General features: G+C 45.0%; 1 protein-coding gene across 5 annotated transcripts in view; it reads left to right on the top strand.

The window, feature by feature from the left end:
* The first annotated feature begins 16,705 nt into the window (after nucleotides 1–16,705).
* The window catches only part of TJAP1 (tight junction associated protein 1), a 27,955-nt gene continuing 20,708 nt past the window's right edge, over nucleotides 16,706–23,952 (top strand). For 2 of the 5 annotated variants that reach the window (XM_012773103.3, XM_012773092.3), the window contains exons 1-2: nucleotides 16,711–16,768; nucleotides 17,216–17,362. The gene's annotated coding sequence lies outside the window, so the exon portion shown is untranslated. Of the gene's footprint in view, nucleotides 16,769–17,215; nucleotides 17,363–23,952 lie in introns of all 5 variants that reach the window. The other 3 variants (XM_076003327.1, XM_076003328.1, XM_012773105.3) reach the window with 3 other exon arrangements.

Genomic DNA, 23,952 nt, shown 5'->3' with positions numbered 1-23,952 from the left:
GACGCACGGCGCACACCTAGCGCCGCTGCACCTAACCTCCCCGCACCGAGCCGCTGCACCTAACCTCCCCGCACCGAGCCGCTGCACCTAACCTCCCCGCACCGAGCTTTCTTCAAAGAAAGGAGGAAATTGTGGGAGCAAACTACAAAGTGCCGGCCAAAGACGCACGGTCCTGTTATTCTCGCGTCTCACATCCCGGCTCTCCGGACCCGAGCCCCTCGCCCCTCGCCCCGTGCGCCACCTCTGCTCTCACCAGCCCGCCGCCCATCACGCTTCTCATATATATCCCTTGCACACTTAGGGCACACTTGCTCCCCGCCCTCCTCCTGTCACCAGCCCACGCCTACCCCGCTTGTAAAGCCTTCATCGCTTGCTTTATTTGTCTGCTCTTCTCCGCCTCCTTGCCCTCCGCTGCTTTTATCTCCTCGTTGCCTGTATCTGCAGCCTTCCAGGATCGACCCCTCCCTATCCAACACCAACCTGGGCCACCCCTCTTCCTTCCCTCTGTCCGGCTTGGTGACCACCCCCGGAAGTCTCCCTGGACTGGGAATGCCCCTGACTCTCTAAGTGTGCCCCTCAAGGTCCCTCCTCTGTACCCCCTCACATCCGTTCTCGTCCTCAGGCTAATCTTCAACTGCCCAAACCCGGAGCTCAGACTGAGTGATATAGAGGGCTGGGGGGAGACTGCCCCTCCAAGCCACTTTGCTCTTCCTGGCTAATGGCTCGGAGCCACCTGTGCAAGGCAGGGACCTGAAACTTAGTTTCTAGTTTTCCCAGGGCAAGAGGGCAGTGGTCAGGAGCGCTAGTGCCCATCTCTAGTCCTTCGGCTCAAGATTTCACCGTCTTTAAGTTCAAAACGTTGGAAGGAGTTCCTAGCCCGTGCAGAGCACCTTCTCGCAGACACCTCCACAGGGACTGAGCCCCTGAACTGATTTCTCCTGCAGTCTCTGTCGGGTATAACGCCCACACCCACCCCAGCTCTCTAGCTGCCTTCCTCTCAACTCTGATCTTCCTTGAAAAGTGTTCTGAATTTGAGTAATGACATGACTACTATTTATTTTTAAATTTGCAAACGACCTATAATGTCAAAAATTACCGTAGGCAAATAGATTATGGTATGTCAGCCACTGTGTTAAAAGTCACTGTTTTGAAGTCTAAAGATGTCAAAAAAAAAAGCTAAGAATACGTCAAGAAGGGGGAAAGCAAGAAACAAAGCAGAACCTACTTCACTATTGGCAATGGTTTTCTCTGGATAATGGAATCATAGGGCTTTTTTTTTCCTTATTGATACTTTTCAGCATTTCCACAATAAACTTTCCAATTTTCCACAATAAAATTTCCAATTTTTTCCCACAATAAACATGTACAACTTTTTGAAGAATAATGTAAAAAGAAAAAAATCACCTATGATCCTACTAGCTTGATAAAACTACTCTTATTGTTTTTGACCCCTTTTCCTAACCAGATACTTTTACACAGACATAATCATAATGTGCATACAATGTTGTATCCTGCTTTTTTTTTATTCCATGTCATATGATGATAGTCCTCAAAAGCATAATTTTCAATGGTTATGTGATATTCCATTAAATAGATACTATAATTTATACTATAATTTATTTAACCTAGTCTTCATTGTTGACTACTTAGGCTTTGTTTACTTTTTTGTCCTTATAAATTCATTCAACAAATATTTATTGAGCGCGTATATGCTACTGCTGGGTCCCAGACATCATCCTAGGCACTGGGGATATGACTCCCCGATAAATAGCAGTGCCATAAATTTTCACACATGTAGTTTTTTGCATGTTTTAGGCTCCTTCCTTAGGATAGAGTATGAATTGATGAGTGACTGAGTCAAAGAAGTCATAAAAAATGAAAAACTCCTTTTTATTGATGAAATGTATTGAAATTCACTAACGAAACAATAAAGATATTTGTAAGAAAGTCATAGATACCTAGACAGAAAAAAAAAAGATATTTGAAGCTTTTGAAATTGATAACATCAGATGATATCACTTATGAACTCCTCATGCTTCGAAGATTTTAGCATCAGGCTTGTCAATCTCTTCACTCCCACTTCTGTCAAATTCTTGGTGATTCTTGATGATTCAGTATGACATAGATAATTCTTCCAATAAGCATGATAGATTACTTGCAAAGATGGACACTACACTTCTTCCTGTCCCACATGACCCTTGGTAATGATTTTGCTGTTCCTCTCAGCAAGAGGTAGAATCTATTTCTCAACACCTTGTAACGGGGCTGGCCTTATGATTTGCATTGACTAATATAATGTGGTAGAAATGACATTGTGTGAATTGTTAGAGTCTAGGTCTCAAGAGACTTGCAGCTTGCTCCTTTGCCTTCTAAGAACACTTCTGACATCATGTGAAGAAGTCTAGTCTAGGCTTCTGGAAGATGAAAAGCCCCATGGAGGAGAACTAAGGCATTCTGGCTAACAACCTCTAAACATGTCAAACTTCCAGATCACTGCAGCCACATGAATGGATCTAGGCAAGACCTAGATCCATTCATGATCTAGATCCATTCATGATCAAGAACTGCTCAGCAGAGCCCAGCCCATATTGCCAAACTATAAGCAGATAAATGGTGGCTGTTTTAAGTCACAGAATTTTGGGATGTGTTATTAATATGGCAGTAGATAGCTGATAAAATCAGCTTCCCATTTCCTTGATTTCTTCTTTTTTTTTTTTTTTTTTTTTTTTTTTTTTTTTTTTTTTTTTGAGACAGAGTCTCACTTTGTTGCCCAGACTAGAGTGAGTGCCGTGGCGTCAGCCTAGCTCACAGCAACCTCAAACTCCTGGGCTTGAGTGATCCTTCTGCCTCAGCCTCCCGAGTAGCTGGGACTACAGGCATGCGCCACCATGCCCGGCTAATTTTTTACATATATATATCAGTTGGCCAATTAATTTCTTTCTATTTATAGTAGAGACGGGGTCTCGCTCTTGCTCAGGCTGGTTTTGAACTCCTGACCTTGAGCAATCCGCCCGCCTCGGCCTCCCAAGAGCTAGGATTACAGGCGTGAGCCACAGCGCCCGGCCTTGATTTCTTCTTCACCAATGAGAAGCACAATCCCACCGTAGACCTTGTTGCTACCAATAGCTTCACATACTCCATAATCTCAATTTTAAATATCGTACTTTTCTTTTACCAACTCGTATCTTTTCAGCTATGCCCTCAAGTAACTTGGCACAAACAATTCTACTATTCCACTGGGATCTCTCATAAGGGCCACGTTACAACTTTCATAGACTCTAAACACTTCACTTTCATGGGCCCCTTCCTTTATAAGAGAATATTAAAAATTATATCATATAACTGCATTGGCATAAAGACTAATATAATCCAGGCTGGATACTCATTTTTTCTTCTGATTATTTATTTATTTACTTTGAGACAGAGTCTCACTCTGTTGCCCGGGCTAGAGTGCTGTGGTGTCAGTTTAGCTCACAGCAACCTCAAACTCCTGGGCTCAAGTGATCCTTCTGCCTCAGCCTCCCAAGTAGCTGGGACTACAGGCATGTGCCACCACGCCCAGCTAATATTTTCTATTTTTAATAGAGATGGGGATTTGCTCTTGCTCAGGCTGGTCTCAAACTCCTGACCCTTCCTTATTTGGCTTTGATTCCATGATCCCTCATTATAATCAATGCCTTGCGTATACATTCAACTCCCTGGCCCCTCTTTCCTATCATATTTTTCTGGCAAAACCTCACTGCTGTGACTTCTACAGCCTTCACCCAAGTAGGTGAACATGGCTGGAGAAAACACACCTCCAGGCTGCCTGGTCTCACTTGAATTCATGACCCTCAAATGCTTTTTGTGTTGGCCACCAATGCTGTTGCATTTCCTTGGTTCTGTACACTCTCCCTCCCACCCTGACAACTATTTTATTCTCTTCTCTCCTCCAACTTCCACCCCCTCCTTTTTTTTTTTTTTATTGCTCATTCTGCTGATAGTCTTGCTTTCAACTTCATGGAGAAAATAGAAACAATTTGGGAGAATTTCCACATGCCTGCCCCGCCTACATGCATGTATCTCTATATAGTCTTTCATGCCTCCTGTTACCATAGATGAACTGCCTATGTTCTTACCTAGGTGAACCCCTCCACCTGGGCACTAGTTCCACTAGTTCCCATCCCTTCTCACCTGTGCAACTACAGGGCTCTGCCAATTCTCTCCATCTCTTCTGCTTCTTCAATTTGCTTGTCTCTATGGGATCATTGTCATCAACCTCTTTCCCATCTTAAAGAAATGGCCTTCCTCAACCCCATTTTCTCTTCTAGCTACATTTTTCTTCTCCTCTTTACTGAAAACTCTTCAAAAATACTAGTGTAGCCTTGATGTCATCACCTCCTCTCATTTTCTCTTGCACCCACTCTCACCCCAGCACTCCAGAATTACTCTTGTAAACCTCACCAATGCCCTCACCATTGCCAAATCCAACAATTAGTTCTCAGTCCTTGTCCCACTGGCTCTGCTAACTGCACTTTCCACAGTTGTTTACTGGGCTCACCCACACTGGCCTCTCTACCTACTGCAATGACCACCCCTCCTTAGTCTCCTTTGCTTCCTCCTTGTCTTCCCAACTTCTCCCACAGTTCCAAGACTCAATCCTCAGACCTCTTCTCTTTTCTACCTTCACTCACTTTCTTCATGTTCTCATCTAGCATAATGGCTTTGAATACTAATTACAAGCTAATGACTCCCAAATTTATGTTTCCAGCCAGCGCCAGCTTTCTCCCTATAATCCAGACTCATGGGTCTTACAACCTACTGATATTTCCACTTAGATGTTCAATAGGCAGCTCCAACTTAGCATGTCCACGTGTAAACTCCTGATGTCCAGCCTCCCTTGTCAGTCTCACCCATCCCAGTCAATAGCTGTTCCATCTGTCTAGTTGTTTAGGTCAAAATCCTTGAAGTCATGCTTGACTCCCCTCCTTCTCTTGCAATCCAATCCTGCAAATCCTGTTGGCTCTGCCTTCAGATTCTTCCAGAATTTGACCACTTTTCGCAATCTTACCTTCAACACCCCACCCTACCCAGTGCAAGCCACCATTATCTTTTGCCTGGACTACTGTGACAGCTCCCTAATTGGTCTGTTATTGTGCAGCAGCCAAGGTGATCCTGATAAAATAGAAGCCAGCTAAATGTGAAGTGGTATCTCAAGTTGAATCCTGAAACAGAAAAAGCTTATTATTGAAAAAACTGGCAAAGTCTGAATAAAGTCTTTAGTTTATACTTATACATTAAGCTTATACATTAAGCTCTCAGCGTTGGTTTCTTGGTTTTGACAAAGGTACTATGGTAATGAATACTGTTAACACTAAGGGAGATTGAACAAATGTTATATGGGAACTCTCTTTACTACCTTTGCAACTTTTCAATAAATCCAAAATTATTCAAAAATAAACTCTATTTAAAAAATTGAAGACAGACTGTCATATCTCTGCTCCAAAACTCTCTACTGGCTCATACTTGACCTTATCTCCTGCACTCTCCCACCTCACTCTGGCCTCAGTGCTGATCCTCGAACACATAAGGATGTTCCAGGCTGGGCGTGGTGGCTCACGCCTATAATCCTAGCACTCTGGGAGCCGAGGCAGGCGGATCGCTCGAGGTCAGGAGTTCGAAAACAGCCTGAACAAGAGCAAGACCTGGTCTCTACTAAAAATAGAAATAAATTAATTGGACAACTAAAAATATATAGAAAAAAATTAGCCGAGATGGTGGTGCATGCTTGTAGTCTCAGCTACTTGGGAGGCTGAGGCAGAAGGAATGCTTGAGCCCAGGAGTTTGAGGTTGCTGTGAGCTAGGCTGACACCATGGCACTCTAGCCTGGGCGACAGAGTGAGACTCTGTGTAAAAAAAAAAAAGGATGTTCCCTGCCTCAGGCCCTTTGCACTAGCTGTTCCCTTCCCCTGAAATGCTCTAACCCAGATATGTTCATAGCTTACTCCCATATTTCATTAATCTCTCTGCTCAAATGTCCTGTTAGTAAAGAGGCCCTCACTGATCACCCTATATAATAACCCCACCTCCACCCCTGGCACATTCCCTACACTACTTTAATATTCTCCACAGCACTTTTCATCAGCACTGATATATATATTAAATATACATTCATACACACAAATATTTTAGCATATTTATGTATTGACTGGCTACAACTAGATTGTAAGCTTCCCTTATTAGATTATAAATGCCACAGGGCAGGAACTTTGCTTTATTTCCTTCTGTAATCCAGCTCTTTTTATCACATCATATCCTTGTGCTGTTTAGCACTTAATTTGCACTCTTATTTGCCTTAGTTTCTCTGCCTTTATTGAGACTTGGGTCTGTTTCATGAGCAGGGTGAGGGATTTAGGGATTTAGGATGATGATGTGTTCACTGCTTTTTATAAACTGGAAGGGGAAGAAAACTAATTTTTTGTGGGCTGTGTTCTTCCATATAATCCTCACCACAACCCTGCCAGACAGGCATTATTATTATCCTACTTTTATAGATGAGGAAGGAGAGGATAACAGGAGTTAAGTGACTTAGCTTAACTAAGGTCACAGAGCTTGTGAATGACAAAGCCAGGGTTCAGAAGATGGAGACTTGTCTCCCCGCCCCCCCCCCCATTGATCCAGGTAATTGTGCAAGAGTGTAGCAAATTGTATTTTCCAAAAAACAGCCGCCACAAAATCTCCCATTCCACACGTTCCTCTTATAATGTGACTTTGACACATTGAGAGGTGGGGCCTACATTCCCTTCCCTGACTTTAGGCAGCCTCCTGACTATAATGGAAGTGATCCTATGCGACTTCCGAGGTTAGATGACAAAACATGATACAGGTTTCACCTTCTTCTCTTGGGACACTTGCCTTTGGAGATCTGAGCTGCCATATAATCAGTCTGATTGCCTTGAGGTCACCACCATGCTACGAGAGACCCCAAACTAGCTCCAGTGCAGAGGGCACATGGGAGGGACCTGAGATTACAGGAATAAAGACAGATGCCCAGACAGCCCCCAGCTGCTCCAGCCCCTGCTGTTTCAGCTCCAGCCACTTAGCGACTGCAGCTGCATGAGAGATAAAGTCAGAACTGCCCGACTGAGCCCTGCCTGAATCCCTGACCCACAGATAATGAAATGATTGTTGTCTTAAACCACTAAGTTTTAAAGTGACTTGTTATATGCAGCAACAGATAACAGGAACAAAGGAGTGGCATGATGCCAGTGGTATTCTGTGGGGCAAGTCCTTTCTTTTTGGGCCTAAGTTTCCCTTGCAAACAGAGGGAGTTAACTGAATGGTCTCTGAGGATGTTTCCAGCCCTGATGTTTGGTGCCCATCTATGATGTTGCTACCTCCTTCAGTGGCTGTTTTCACTGCCTCCTTAATACCCCGTCGTTATCCTACTGTTCCATGACTCTCATGGAGAAAACTAACGCCCTCGGACACCAAGGGATGTCTGTGGGTCTGCTGAGGAAAAGGAACTAGGTGCTTCTGACTGCAATCTGCCTGAGCTCTCTGGAAGTGGAAATGTGGTATAATGAAGTAAAATGAATAGGGTTTGGAATCTGGTCACTGATTGGCATTGGCTGTGTGACCCTGAGAAAGTCTTGTAACTGTCTCAAGCCTCAGTTTCCCCATTTGTAAGATGGGGAGAAGAGCGTCAGTTCGCAACAGGGTCACTGTGAGGGCAGAATGAGAAGGTGAGGTACGTGCATAGGAGGTGGGAGCGTGGGGCAGACCTGGGTGGCTGTGGGGGCACTGGGGGATCCCTGGTAAAGTCAGTTTCCTTCCCTGCAGTAGGGGAGGGGTTGGCAATGGGCGCAATGATGGGAGGCTGGGCTGGGCTCTTCTGGGCTGTGCTGGGCTTGCTTCTTAGCAACTGTTTCTGTTCCAGTATCTTTGGAAATCCATCCACTACTAGCCCCTTTACATAAAAGGCATCATTTAGTCCAGGCTTTTGTCTCAGCGAGCATTTTTCTAACACACCCCCCCCCTTCCATTTAAAAATCACCCAGGAAAGAGGGCTCTTCTCACTGCTTGGATTTCAAAAAAAACCCTCACAATCGCCTGTCTTTGGCAGAGGCCTCACTGCTCCCTGGGTAACTAATGTCAATGGAAATGAAGACGAATTCTGTGAAATAATTTAAGGAGATTTATTCTGAGCCAAATTTGAGGACCATGGCCCAGAGCCACACCCAAGAAGCCTTGAGCAAGTAGACTCACTGTGGCTGGGTTACAGTTTTGTTTCATACATTTGGGGGAGACAGGAATTACAGGTAAAGTCATTAATCAATAATACATGGAAGGCATTCATTGGTTTGGCCCCAAAAGGTGGGACATCTCAAAGTGGGGTCTTATAAATCATAGGTGGGTTTAGGGATTAAGGCATGACAATTGGCTGAAAGAGTTAGGCTTTGTCCAAAAGACCGAGGACTCAGCAGAAAGGAATGCTTGAGTTAAGATAAGGGTCTTCTATCTTTTATGTGATGCTATACGGGAATCAGGTTGGGAAGTAAACCACATCATAAAAATCTGTTTACTGAGATTTTATCATTTGTGGGTGTGACTCACCAGACCCCCTCAGAAAGGAATTTTTTGGGCAAAGAAAAAGATCAGAGTTCAGTCCTCACTAAGGCTTACAACCTTAAGGCCATCCTTGAGTCCTCTATCTCCTCTATCCCCTTATTCCGCCTGGCCACCGAATTTTGTCTGGTCCTCCCTCTCCCATGGCCCTGGGTCCATTCTATCCCACTGCCTCAGCCCTTGTCAGCATTGCCCTCACCACACCAGACTCATGACAAGCATTTCATACCTGTGTCCCTGCTCCCAGGCCCACCCCTTTCCCTCAAGCACCCATTCCACAGTGTACCTGGAGGTCGAACCTTCTGCCACACCATTGCTACCATCTGACTCCCCAGCACCCTTCAGGCTGTGTGATGTCAAGGCAAGAGCACTAGAAGCTGCTTCAAGTCCTGGCTCTATCATCTGCAGCTGAGCTTGCTCGCTTCTCTGAGCCTCAAAGTCCTTGTGGCAAAATAGATGTACATCCTATGTACTGGGTCCTGGCCTAAGCACTTACATCTGACCCTAATGACGACTCTGGGAGGTAGGTGCTGTGCCTAACCCCCATTTACAGATGTGAAAACTGAGGCACAGAGAACATCAGTCATTTGCCCAAGTTCACAAAGTTAGTGAAGTGACAGAGATGACAGGCCATCTGCCTCAGAGACCTTGCCCTTACCCACTGTCCTATCCTGGGAAAAGTAACCAGCGCAGTCCCTGGCTGGTGCTCATCAATGCTTGGCTCCACTTTCAGCTTCACAGTACGCAACATAGTGGCTGTTCCTTGGAATATTTTGGAACAGATTGAGCTGGCAGCCCAATGACATTAAGACCCTCCTAAGCCTGCCTTAATAGTGGCCTCATTTTTGGGGTGGTCACTAGGTCTCGAACTCCTGACCTCAAGCAATCCTCCTCCCTCGGCCTCCCAGAGTGCTGAGAATACAGGCGTGAGCCACCTCGCCCAGCCTTGTTTCTGGCTTTGATCCTGGACCTGAACCGTAACTGTACTGCTCTAGAACACCCCAATACCCTAACCCTCAGGATTCCCCACTTTCCTGAGCATTTCCTTTCTGAGTACTTGTCAATAAACTCTTCCTCAAGGGCCCCAGCTACACAGATTTCTCTCTCTTGTCCTTTGAACTCTTCACCTGGGGAGTGGATTCTTAAGTTCCCCTCCTCCCTCCTCAGCCTCCCTTTCACACAAAAAGCTTTGTGCATTACTTAATGAGGGCGCAGAGACAAGGGAACAGGGAACAAGAGGAGTCATGAATTCATTCACGCATTCATTGACCCACCCACAGATATTTCTCCTGTGTTGTCAGAGCCTAGCGTGACAGTGAGTACTGTGGGCAGGAGCAGGGAGGGGACCCCAGCTCAGTGAATGAGTGAATGAATGAATATGGTTTTTTGGTTTTTTTTTGAGACAGAGTCTCACTCTGTTGCCCGGGCTAGAGTGCCATGGCGTCAGCCTAGCTCACAGCAACCTCAAACTCCTGGGCTCAAGCAATCCTACTGCCTTAGCCTCCTGAGTAGCTGGGACTACAGGCATGTGCCACCATGCCTGGCTAATTATTTTTTTTCCTAAATATATTCTTAGTTGGTCAATAAATTTCTTTCTATTTTAGTAGAGATGGGATCTCACTCTTGCTCAGGCTGGTTTCAAACTCCTGACCTTGAGCGATCCACCCGCTTCGGCCTCCCAGAGTGCTAGGATTACAGGCATGAGCCACCATGCCAGACCGAATGAATTAATATGAATGAAAAAAAGTGCTGGGCTCTGACCTCAAGCAGCTTACAGTCCAGTGGGGCAGACACACCCACTCACTGCCACAAGACAGGGTAGCCAGACGCACCTGTAGGCCCTGGGCCTGATGGAGAACTCTGGACATGCAAACTTGGCTCTTGTCCTTATTAGGTATGGGGCAATCATCTACCTGCTTGTGTTGGTCTGTCACTGCCTCTTCAAGCCAGTACGGCCAGTCCAACAAGTGGGGGACCCACGGTGGGAGCTGAGTGAAGTTTATCCAAGCAGTCTACCCTTTGTGGGGCTTTCTGCCAGCGCAGAGGCCTTTGTGTCCTGAAACAAATGTTCTCTCTCTGTGGTTGTTTCCAGCCTCCACCCCCATCCCTACCTCACAGCAGGAGTTGGAGCCAGCTGCTTGGGCTGAAATCCAAATCCTGCCATTGTTCCCCACCTCTTGGCTATTTGATGCTGTGTGTGTATGTGTGTTGGCAGGACCTATTGTGCACCTCAGGGGCTATTGTGCTAAGTTTCAGGCCCTGGATGCCATGCTTGGGGTAGCTAGAAATACCTGCTCAGGGAAAGGGAGGAAGCTGGGCCAGGGCGGATACTGACTGTGGGCTTTGGGGTGAGTTGAGGGGTAGCAGAGGAGGAGGCTTTGTGTGCTGAGGGGCCAAGTGTGCAGTCACACAGCTCCTGTCCAAAATGTCAAGAGAAGGAAGATGTCTGCTATAACCATTGGAGTGTGCAGACACCCGTACACAGGCCTGGGACAAAAGAGGTTCACCCATACCCAGAATCCTGAGTGCAAAGCGCAGCAGTACCATGTGCTCACACACTCGTGAAGCCCCGCCCAGCCCAAACTACCCAGGGCTGGTGAGGTGGTGGATGAGGCATCAAAATCAGATGGGCCATGTTCCAGCCTCTCTAGCTGCTGAAGAGTCATCCCCAGAGGTTTACTAGAAGTTTCTGGAACCTGGGCGTCCTCTTCTAGCCTTTCGTGTATAAACAATTGCTTAGTCTATGGGACAGGACATACTTTTAAGGCCAAGCTTCAGGTGCTGACCTGGGAGGGAGGGAAGACTTCCTAATTCAACAAAGAGACTAGAGACAGTAGAACTTCCCAGCCCCTGCCGGGTCAGAGTGATGCAGGGCCGAACAAACAGATCCCAGTGCAGTCCCGAAGAGAGGGGTAAAGCCACCCCTTCCACACTTTCTGAGTTTCTACAGGACTCAAGTCACAGGGGAGGCACAGGCTGTCGCCTCAGGGTGGCCCTCAGAGAGTCCTGCCTTAGAGTTGGGAGAGGTAGGACTTCACCAGAAACCAGAAAATAAGACTTCATATCATATAAACATGTATGGAACATATATTTTAAGGATTTTTTTTACTGGAAATATTTTTTATTGTGGTAAAATATATATAACATGACATTTACCATTTTAACCATTTCTGAGTGTACAGTTCAGTGGCATTAAGTACATTTACATTGTTGTGCAACCATCACCACTATCTAGTTCCAGAACTTTTTCATGTTCCCAAACAGAAATTCTGTACCCATTAAATACTAACTCCCTATTCTCTTCCTCCCAGGCCTTGATAACCACCCTTCTATTTTCTATCTCTATGAATCTGTCTACTCTTAGTACCCCTAAAATAAGGGGATTCACACAGTATTTGCCTTTTTGTGAGTGGCTTATTTAACTTTGCCTGATGTCCTTAAGGTTCCTCCATGTTGTAGCATGAACCAGAATTCTTGCTTTATAAGCCTGAATAATAAATACCCCATTGTATGTATATAATGCATTTTGATATGTGGAGTTGTTCCCACCTTTTGGCTATTATAAAATAATGCTGCTATGAACACAGGTGTACAAATATTTATTTGAGTTCCTGCTTTCATTAAATACCCTTTAAGAGATAAATGGTTCATGTTCTCACTTTTAAGTGGGAATTAAATAGTGTGTATGCATGGAAGCAGAGTGTGGAATGGTGGACAATGGTGACTTGGAAGGGTGTGGGGGTGGGAAGGGAGTGGACGGTGGAAGGGTGCTTAGTGGGCACAATGTGTGTTTTTGCTCCAGTGATGGATGCACTGAAGGCCCCGACTTTACCACAGTGCAATATATCAATGTAGTAACATAGTACTCATGCCCCATAAATATATACAAATAAAATTTTTTTTCTAAAAAAGAGAGAAATGGTTTTAAGAATATGAAAGAATGCAAGATCCCACCAAGTTTCATGGTCCTTAAAATTACATTTTTAAGGCTTCCATCAAATTCAACATTCCAAATTAGGAAAAAGACATTACATATAATAAAAGCTTATCCATCAGAGATGGCAGCTGTGGACTTCTATTAATAGAAGAATTAGGAAATGTGTATAACTTAAATCTAGGGCAGTAGACTAAGTTATCACCTCTTGAAATTTTGAAATCATTGTTATAACAACCATGTACATAGGGTTCAGCATTTCCCATCAGGGTCACAAACAAGAATATAGGCAGCCTCTTGACTTCAAACTGTTAGTAGACAACGTCATTTGCAACCAAAAGACTGTGTGGCCCTAGGCCCTTCTATCTGTCCCAGTGAACAGGTCAAAGGACTTTGGGGCTAAGCCCAGTATGGCTTCAACTCCTTTTACCTAGCAGTTTCTTCTAATACTTGGAGCTCAAACTGCTATCTTTTTCCAAGACTCACTTCTATTCCAAGGCTGCTTTCTGCCTACATAGAGTCTGTCAGACCAAACACACCAAACATATCCACTCCAGTGGGGAGATTGGTCTACGTAAATGAAATCATCAGAAATAACTACCTTGAACCTAGGTGGATTGTGCCTTGGGACATGCTTGACCCCACCTTGGCCCGGCCTCACCTGCAGACTTGTGGGCTCCAAGGCACAACCACATGAAAACTGCCATCAAAACCAAGTGAACCTGACTCTTCTGCCAATTGCAGCTACTTCTTAAGACCCTGAAAGCTAGAAGGGATCTCTGATTTTCACCACCTTCCTCATGGCTCTCTCACAGTGATAATGGACAATTATGTAATTGTGGCTTAATGAACATTTAGTTATACAAGTGCATTTGTACATCCACAAAGGAGGGAATGATGAGGTAAACCAGCTTCCCCACAGTAATCAGAACTTTATCTCTCACATCTGAAAAGTTAAAAACTCTAGAGGACTGTGACTTTTTCTTTTCAAAATTATGTTTATGTGTACTGATAATTCCCTTATTTTCAAAATGTCAACTTGAATCACTTTTCGAATTTATATACCATGAGTTTGTTTACAAAGGCCAGGCATGGTGGCTTACACCTATAATCCTAGCACTCTGGGAGGCTAGAGCAGGAGGATTGCTTGAGCTCAGGAGTTTGAGCAAGAGCAACACTCTCATCTCTACTAAAAATAGAAAAATGTGCCAGGCAGTATGGTGTGAGCCTATAGTCCCAGCTACTCTGGAGGCTGAGGATCACTTGAGCCCAGGAGTTTGAGGTTGCAGGGAGCTATGATGATGCCACTGCACTCTAGCTGGGGTGACAGAGTGAGACTGTTGCAAAACAATAACAACAACAACAACAACAACAAAACAAAAAAAACAAAGAAAGTACAAAGGCCTCCCTCCACCTCTGGACCCCAAAACAATTTCTGGAAAGATAGAGATGATATCTGGGGCTTATACCTATTTGGAAAAGAAAACCAGCTTCCCACTTTTCTTCCTTCAGGCAGATTCCTTTAAGTAAATAGCAAAAGCCATTTTTCAAAGAATCTGAGTATGTGGTCTTATATCACAACAAATGTCATATTTTGAAAATGCTGTATGGGCAGTTTAAGAGGGACCATATGGAGATGTATAATGATTGCAAGCCTTTATTTTAAGCTCTGAGAATCCTATATGATTGATTTATTTAGTACATTTTTTTTTTTTTTGAGACAGAGTCTCACTTTCTTGCCTGGGCTAGAGTGCCGTGGCATCAGCCTAGCTCACAGCAACCTCAAACCCCTGGGCTCAAGCAATCCTCCTGCCTCAGCCTCCCAAGTAGCTGGGACTACAGGCATGCGCCACCATGCCCAGCTGATTTTTTCTATATATATTAGTTGGCCAATTAATTTCTTTCTATTTATAGTAGAGACGGGGTCTCGCTCTTGTTCAGGCTGGTTTCGAACTCCTGACCTTGAGCAATCTGCCCGCCTCAGCCTCCCAGAGTGCTAGGATTACAGGCGTGATAAGTTAATTTTTAAAAAGACATATAGGATGGAAACGCATAGATGGGATGGGAAATAAAGATGGCTGACCCCTCCCCCTGGGGATCTGGGAACCTCTGCGGAGGTTTTATTTGTGTGTGTTGATGGGGGTGGGTCCTTGAGACCAGTGTCACCAAGAGACAGAGCCAGCTCCTATCTCTAGGCCCAGGGAAACAGGATACCTCTGTGCTCTGAAATGTTGATGAGCTGTGGAAGGGAGAGGGACAGGGGAGCAGATGGAATTCCTGGACAATTGTTCCGGCTGTCACCAGAGAGGACAGGCAGGAGGGAGCTCTGGATAATTTATGGAGGGACAGATGCTCAGTCTTCTCCGGAACCATCTGGCCAAGAGAGGCCTGGGCTCAGGGTGGATGTTGTCTTTAGGTCTGAATAAACTCCTCCGCCTCCAGCCTGTCCCATTTCCTCTATCTGGCCTGCTTGCTATCCTGGGACTTTCCCAGAAGAGCCCTCCCTAAGGACCCAGCTCCAGAATTCCACCTGGCTCTCATCTCACCCTATCCTTTGCTGAGTCTGGGCCTATCTTTGCTACTATTCTTGATAGGGATAAGTGGATTCTTGGGGCCTGTAACTTCTTCTTCTTCTTCTTCTTTTTTCTTTTCTTTTTTTTTTTTTTTTTGAGACAGAGTCTCGCTCTGTTGCACAGGCTAGAGTGCATTGGTATCAGCCTACCTCACAGCAACCTCAAACTCCTGGGCTCAAATGATCCTCCTGCCTCAGCCTCCTAAGTAGCTTGGACTACAGGTGTGTGCCACCACACCTGGATAATTTTTTCTATTTTTAGTAGAGATGGGGTCTCACTCTTGCTTAGGCTGGTCTCAAACTCCTGAGGACAAGGGATACTCCCACCTTGGCCTCTCAGAGTGCTAGGATTACAGGTGTGAGCCACAGCACCTGGCCTAAATGGATATAACTTCCATCTATGTATTTCCTTATTTTATAGTATTTTCAACCTTTCCTCCTCACCACTATCTGCCAAAATCTGCCAATCATTCATCTCCATGCCATTTATTCAATCAGTAAATATGTATTGCGTACCCACTATGTCAGACATTGTTTTAGACACCGAGGATACAGTAATGCATGAGAAAAAGTCCCAGACCTCTGGAGTTTACATTATGTGAGCAGGTAGTCAATAAACAAAGAAATATTCAATATTAATGTAATATCAGATAATGATAAGTGCTATGAAAGAAAACATTAAAGCAGAAAAGGGAGAAAAACTGGGGATGCTGATGTAGATTGAGTGGCCAGGGGATGCTTCTCTGAGATGGTGACATTTGAGCAGAGACACAGATGGGAGTGAATACCTGAAAAAAGAACAGGGAACAGCAAACGTAAAGACCCAGAGGTAGGAATATGCTTAGTGCATTGTAATAAACCATGTCATTTATTCATTAAGCATTTGTTTTGTGCCAGGCACCTGCTAGGGAATAGGAAGATGCAATCAAGCATAGTTTTTGCCCTGAAGGAGCAGCAGGGCAAAAGTGATACAACATGTAAATAATTTTGGCATGGGATAGCTACAATAACATTATGTACAAGTTGTTAGAGATGCCCAACAAAAGGAGTACCAAAGGAAGGCTTTCTGGAGGAGGTGACATTTGAGCTGAGGGTTGAAGGAAGAGTAGGAACTTATCATGCAAGGGAGAAGAGAAGTTGGCTATCTTAAGGCTGATTTGAAAGCCTTAAGGCTGTCCTGAAAACACAGGACAATTTGGGAACCCGAAGTCCCTGGGAAAGGTGGAAAATGAGGCTGCTGAAGGTGGACGAGGCTAGCTCATGCGGATCTCCACGTCCCAAGCCGAAAAGCTGATTTTATTCTTTGGAAGATGGGGAGCCAATAGCACAACCCTCTTTCCCACTATATTTTTGAGCTGTTTTTCTCTATTCTTTTTTGTTTTTTGAGTACGAGTCTTTTCCCTCTTCCCGCTATTGCCCTACCCTGACGCCTCCCTTCTTCTCCTGTGGCCAGACCTTCAACCCCTTGCACTTGACAATCCCCATCTTTTCCCATCACCTGGTGCCCCAGTTTTCCAACTCGAGGCCCCGCCCCCCATGGCCCCGCCCCCCATGACGCGCAGCGCCTAGTGCGTGGGGATTCCCGCGGCCCTGGCCGCTACCCGGCCTGCCCCGCGGCAAGATGGCGGTCTGAAGGCGGCTGGCGGCGGCGGAAAGTTTGTTGTGGGATTGGAGTAGTCGGGCGGGGAGGCTAGAGTTGGGGAGAATCTCGGGGATCCTAGCATGGAGTAGGGACGGAGGGGGCACTAGCTCCGGGGTTGAGAAGAAGAGATGGAATGCAGGAAAGTCGGAGGCGGAGAGAAATAAAGGAGATGGGGCGGAGGGGAGGGGGCCTAGGATCCTATGGCAGTCCTTGAGGAGGGAATTTGGGGCAAGAGAACCCCCGAATAGCTGTTGTACAGGCCCTGGAGAAGCAGAATCACGAATTCGAGGAGCATTTCTTAACCAAGAGTAAAGAAGCTTGGAGCATGGGACAGAGGCCAGACTGTACCAGGCCGGTGGGAGGGGAAAGAGATTTTTCTAGTACAGGGGGATAGTGAGGAAGGATACTGGGCAGATCTACTAAGGTGGGAACTAAAGCCAGTCAAATGACCCTCTTCCAGGCTTAGATCAGACTTTCCACAGCTCCTATAGCAGCATCTGCCCCAATTTCAGCTGAAGACTCAGGGGCCCCAGGGACTGGAAGAAATCACAGTGCCTACTTGGAAAGAAGAAGAGGTAGCGACTTACCCCAGCCCACCCCAGAGCGGGTAAGGTGGCCTCCAATGACAGATTTCTGGCTGGCATGCTCCCTGGGAGCAGGATGCATGGGCTTAGAGTGATGCTGAGAATCATTTCATCTGAGAAGGGTGCTTTTTGTATAGAGATTGTCCTTTGCCTGAGATCCTTAAGTCAGTGTTTTGCTTAGATTGCAGGCTGAGATTTGAGAACTGGTGTAGAATTGAGCCTGTGTGCCTTCACCGCTGCAAGCCAAATTGGACGAGGGCCTAGAGATTAGGCTGAAAGTATTTTAACGCATCCCTGTCACAAGCAGTTTCCTACATGATCACTGTTCCTTCAATATCCCCCTCACATCTTCAGTTTGGGATCCTGCCTGGCAGTGGAGATTTGTGGGTGACAGATGGTGGGGAGTCATGAGAAAACAAATTTCTGGTGGTATTCACTGACCATATACGTACCTGCTGTTACCAACTTCTGAATTCATTCTTGCTTACTGTCTACTTTTGCTCTTTTGGTAAGAAAGACTCATTAGTGTTCCTCTGGGGATGTGGATTTTGGAGTTTGGGGAAAAAGGTAAGGGAAAAGGCAAAAGGTAAGGGAAAGGCAGATTGGGATTAGGAAAAGAAACACAGATCAGGCTGGGCATGGTGGCTCATACCTGTAATCCTAGCACTTTGGGAGGCTGAGGGAGGAGGATTGCTTGAGGCCAGGAGTTTGAGACCAGTGTAGGCAACATAGTGAGACCCTATCTCTATAGAAAATATAAAAATTAGCCAGGTGTTATAGTGCACACTTGTAGTCCTAGCCACTTGGAAGGCTGAGACAGGGGGATCCCTTTAGCCCAGGAGTTTTGAGGTTGCAGTGAGCTATGATGACACCACTGCACTCAAGCCTGGGCAACAGAGCAAGACCCTGTCTCAAAAAAGAAAAGACCCAGATCAGCTTATGGTAAGAGATCAAGCTGACTGGTGTGAAGCTCTGTACATGTTTATTACCTCACTTTCTGTCCCTGAGATCCCTGATATTTGAGGGCTGCTTTACAGTTGGACTGTGTGGTGATGGAAGGAAAGGATTATGGGACTTGCCCTTTTATTTTCTGTAGCTTTCTTCCTTTGTATTCTGCTTACCAAACCACTTAAAAAAGATCAATTTCACTAGCCAAACTAAGCATGGCCTGAAAGGTAGTGGACTTGGTATTAGAGAGAAGGGAAGGGGACTGGAGCCAGAGAGCACAAGGAATGTGGTCCTCACTTCCTTTAGTACCCTGTGATTATGCCCAAGCCAGAGGTGGGAGCAGGCTTCTTATTGAAGCCTGTTTCAGGACCAGCATCTGATTCATGATTGGACTGGGAGGTCTGGTTTGATCTAGAACTCATTAACTATCTGCTTCCTGCCTCCTCCCCACACCCTAAAAGGCTTACTCCAGACAACAACCCAAATCACTATTACTAGGCCTGCTTCATTACCTTCAGGCATCTGAAGAACTGATGATATTTAGCTGTGACTTCAATTCTAGAAGGTTGAGCACCTTTTTCTAAGGACAGTTTGTGCCTCCCTGGAAATTGTAGTTATAATCACCCAAGGATAGTGTGGTGAGCACACATAATGGTTAAGAGTACTAATTCTGGAACCAGGCTGCCTATTTCAAATCCTGACTTTGCCATTTGTAGCTCTGTGACCTTTATTTTATTTATTTATTTATTTATTTTTTGAGTCTCACTTTGTTGCCCAGGCTAGAGTGAGTGCCGTGGCGTCAGCCTAGCTCACAGCAACCTCAGACTCCTGGGCTCAAGCAGTCCTCCTGCCTCAGCCTCCCAAGTGGCTGGAACTACAGGCATGTGCCACCATGCCCGGCTAATTTTTTCTATATATATATATAAGTTGACCAATTAATTTCTTTCTATTTATAGTAGAGACGGGGTCTTGCTCTTGCTCAGGCTGGTTTGAACTCCTGACCTTGAGCAATCCGCCCGCCTAGGCCTCCCAGAGTGCTAGGATTACAGGCGTGAGCTACTGCGCCTGGCCTGTGACCTTTATTAATTGCATAGCTCTTTATGCCTCAGCTTTCTCATTGATCAAATGGGATGGTAAGAGTATCTATTGCATAGGTTTGTTGTGAGGTTAAATTAGTTAATACACTAATGTGGTTACTTAGTGCCTAACACTCAATAAGTATCAGTTGTTATACTAGTCAGATCTCAGCACTAATTTCTGCTTCATAGTTGAACTAGCTTTCTGTTTTAGGGGGAATCTGTAGTAGTTTGGGCTGCTAGCCTGATGCTAGAGAGATGAAGCACACCTTTAGGATAGTATAGATTTTGTATGTAGTGAGCATATCCTCAGTAAGCTCTTTAAAGCCATATTAAAATACCAGTGACATCCTGTTTGAAGCTGTGAGGCTGTAGAATTATCTTCTCTGCAGTTGAGTGATGATAATAATAATAATGATGCTTACTGTGCACATTCTATGTGCCTGGCACTGTTATAAACGTTTTACAAGTATTAACTAATTTTTGTAACAACCTTATGAGGTAGACACTGTTATTATCCCTGTTTTACTGGTGAGAAAATGGAGGCAGAGTGGTTAAGTAATTTGCTAAAGGTAACTCCACTAGTAAATTGCAAGAGCTGGGATTTGAACCCAGGCAATCTGGCTTTAGTGATTCAACTTTTTTTTTTTTTCCTTTTCTTTTTTTTCGGTTTCTTTTTTTTTTTTTTTTTTTTTTTTTTTTTTTTTTTTTGAGATAGAGTCTCGCTTTGTTGCCCAGGCTAGAGTGAGTGCCATGGCATCAGCCTAGCTCACAGCAACCTCAAACTCCTGGGCTCGAGTGATCCTTCTGCCTCAGCCTCCCGGGTAGCTGGGACTACAGGCATGCGCCACCATGCCCGGCTAATTTTTTTATATATATATCAGTTGGCCAATTAATTTCTTTCTATTTATAGTAGAGATGGGGTCTCGCTCTTGCTCAGGCTGGTTTTGAACTCCTGACCTTGAGCAATCCGCCCGCCTCGGCCTCCCAAGAGCTAGGATTACAGGCGTGAGCCACAGCGCCCGGCCTTTTTTCGGTTTCTTATGAAGTTAACTTTCAAATATGCCTAGTGGCAGTTTGTATCTCTTGTTTGTTTGTCGTGATGGTTAGCTATATACCCATATTGTAGTAAAAATTTTTTTAGTTATTTTGAAAATTTTTTGGAGGCTGGTCTCCTTCTTCATCATAGTCATCTTCTTCCTCTCAGAAATAGTAACTGGTGCAGAGACCATGTGGTAAGGGAGCCCTCTGTGCCATGTTAGGCAAATCTGGGCTTTCTTCATGATTCAACTTGGTGACATGATTCAACCTTAGGCCTGGGTTGGGTAGACAGATTGACATCGGGATCCACTCTAAGCATACCTTAAAGGGGTGTGTGTGTGTTCTTTAATGTAGGTGTAAATATAAGGCTCATTTCTGACTTTGATCACTGACATGAGCAGTCTAGTAGTGTTACATTCATAGACAAACTGGATGTAATCTTTTAAAAATAGCAAACAACACAGAAAAAAAAAATAGGTGGCATTTAAAATAGCTCCCTCTCCTCAGCTTGAGGGGAAAATGGAAAACAAATGTGCTGCTAGAGCCTGTGTTGTCTGAAGAAGGCGCTGGCACAGTGTTCAGTTCTCTCTCTCTTTAGACAGGCAGGAGGCCCAGTGCAGCCTTGGGGCAGAGGTGTGCCCAGAGTTTGATTGACTGACTTTCCTTTGCCCTGTATTTAAGACTCACTCTTCCCCTCCTTCTGAGTCATGTCCTGTCTATTTAACATACCCTCAGGACCCATCTTTTTCTTCTGTAAATGACTCTCTGCCTTGCCATTAGTGTAGGCACACGCCTATGTCTACCCAGATTTTCTGAGAGTTAGGGGCTCAAGACTTTGGGCATTCCCTAGGAACTCTGACCTGGCCCTGTAATGAACTTTTCTATTTTTTTATGGTTTTGAAAGGCAAACCGCATCTGTCAGTTACTCCTCTACTCCATTAACTTAGGAGCTGTGTATCTCAGGATAGTGTACTTTGTCTTGGTTCGTGTTGCAGTCAGCATGCTAAAACGGGTTATCTGTAGAGTAAACCTTTGTGCTTTGGTAGAAGTCCTCAGACTTCTGGATTCAGGTCACATTTTAGGAAATGATTGAATTGCAAGGTGAAAAATGATAGATTTTGAGCCCTTTACCATTTTCTTTTTGTTGTTTAAATCAATTTCTCCTCATAATGCCCATTATTCAAGTATTATCTTTGAATCCAATCCCTTCACTTCCTTCTCACCACCATATTTAGGGTGCCAAGGACCTCTAATATATGGAGCCTTCATTTCTCACCTGGATTAAGCCTCTTATTTTATTTTATTTTTTTGAGACAAAGTCTTGCTCTGTCTCCCTGGCTAGAGTGCAATGGTGTCATCATAGCTCACTGCAACTTCAAACTCCTGGGCACTAGGCAGGCTCAATCCATCCTCCTGCCTCAGCCTCTCAAGTAGCTGGGACTACAGGCATGTGCCTCGACACCTGGCTAATTTTTCTATTTTTAGTAGAGACGGCGGTCTTGCTCTTGCTCAGGCTGGTCTCAAACTCCTGAGCTCAAGCGATCCTCTCACTGCAGCCTCCCAGAGTGCTAGGATTACAGGTGTGAGCCATCATGCTAGGCCTGGATTCAGTCTCCTAATAGCTCTCTGAACTTATTCTTTCTAGTCTCTGAGCCTTTGCTGGCTTTGGTGTGCTACTGTCTGGAATGCATTTCCTGACCTTTCCTCCTCCTCTGTTTATCTTTTTGTCCTTCAGGTCTCAGTTTAAATGTCACTTCCTTTAGGACCCCACTTTCCTTTAGTGCCCCCCTTCTGAGCTGCTAACACTTACCATGTTGTATCATTAATTGCCTATTTACTTGTCTGACTCTCACGAGACTTAAGTGCCCTGAGAACAGGGACTATGTCTTGCATTCACTATTATATTTCTAGAATAGTGCTGGGTATGTAACAGGTGCTTTATAATGCTGTGGTGCATGCAGAATGAATGAAATGCCCCCTACTCCAATCTATCTCCCATATTGCTGTCAAAATTGTTTTCCTATAAGAGATTCTTCCCTTAGAAATGTCATGGGTTCTTTATTTGAGTTAAAGTCTACACTCTAGCTTGGCATGCAGAAGGCTCCTTATACTGTGGCCCAAACCCAACCTTTTAGCCTGAGTTGTTGCCATTCCACCTCATTGTCTGGTGCTTCATTGCTTCTAGATTTCCCACTGCTCCCAAACCTGTTTTGGCTATCCACTTACTTTGTTTTTCTTTGCCTATGCTCTTCATTTGATCCATAATGCTCATCTCTGTCTCTGAAAGTGCTTGTCCCCTAAGACCCAGCTCCTTTGTCACCTCTAGTGAGAAGCTTCCCCTGCTTTCCTTTCCTCTTCTTGGCCCCCACAGCACTTTGTATGAACCTCTGTCCTGGCATTTGCCATGTAGTGTGGTGAGGTCTCTGTTTACTTGTCTGCTTCTTTCACTGGGCTGCCTTCCTGTGGAGGAGGGACCTCCCTGATCATGAGGTGGAGGGGAGTTGGTGGGGATGGTGGTGAGCAGTGTGAAAAGAGTCTGATTTGGAGCTAGGCAGACCTAGTTTAAATCCTGACTGTGCCACTTTCCACCTGTGCAACTTTGGGCAACTTTTTCTTAACAAGTAGGATTCTTGATCTTATTCCTCTAAAATGAGGGTGACATTTTTTTGGAGGAGTATTGAGCATTAGTGATAATGAGTTCACAGCACGTAGCATAGTGCCTGGCGTATGAAGGACACTTGGTAAATATTTGTTGAAAGAATGAATCCAATTTGGAAAACTCTGTGAATAAGAAAAGGCTTTGTCTTATTCTAGCTAGAATAAGTCTTTTGATTTCTGCCAGGTAGCCAGCAGCATTTTTGAGGTGGGAGTAAGATCGAGTCTACTTTCTTGTGATGAAGCAATAAAAAAGATGAGATTGGGAACATCAGTGAGCAGCCTGTGTGCAAAGATTATTGATGCTTCTCCCTGTTTTTTGTGTTATGATGACTCCTTTGACGGATCATGATATGCTGGTCTTCTCTGGTCCTGGTGAGGTTAGTGGTGACCTTGTGGACACAGTCAGGGACGCATAGATGGTGGATTTGTAATATAATTAAAGCTGGGATAGACAGAAGGCTACATGCAGTGGATGACTGGATGGAGGGTTTCAGGATCTGTGTTCTCCCTTTTTATAGGGACTAAAAATGAGGAAGCCAGACTCCTTGGCCCCCATTTTCTTAGGGCTTTAATGGTCTTCTTGTGCCACAGAATAGTTTTAACTTGGATGTTCCCCAGAAATGGTGCTGGTAGCTAAGAGTCATAATCCATTCTTTACCTTTTTGTTTTTGGTGTAGTTGATGGGAGGTACTGGTCCTTAGGGCATCAGTTTCCAACAAACACCAAAGGAACTTATTTCCAGAAGTTTAGACCTCATAAGTGTATAACGCCAGGTAGTACTCTGGTGTGAACTTACCGTCGGATGAGGAAGGTATGTCTGAGTTCTCTGGAGGGCAGCCTTGTCTGGTCCTTAAACCCTTGTCCCAGCCAGGCACCTTTTTGTGTCTCAG

Source organism: Microcebus murinus, chromosome 5 (genome assembly GCF_040939455.1).
Source record: "Microcebus murinus isolate Inina chromosome 5, M.murinus_Inina_mat1.0, whole genome shotgun sequence".
Classification (NCBI taxonomy): Eukaryota; Metazoa; Chordata; class Mammalia; order Primates; family Cheirogaleidae; genus Microcebus; species Microcebus murinus.
This window is presented reverse-complemented; position numbering and strand designations above follow the sequence as displayed.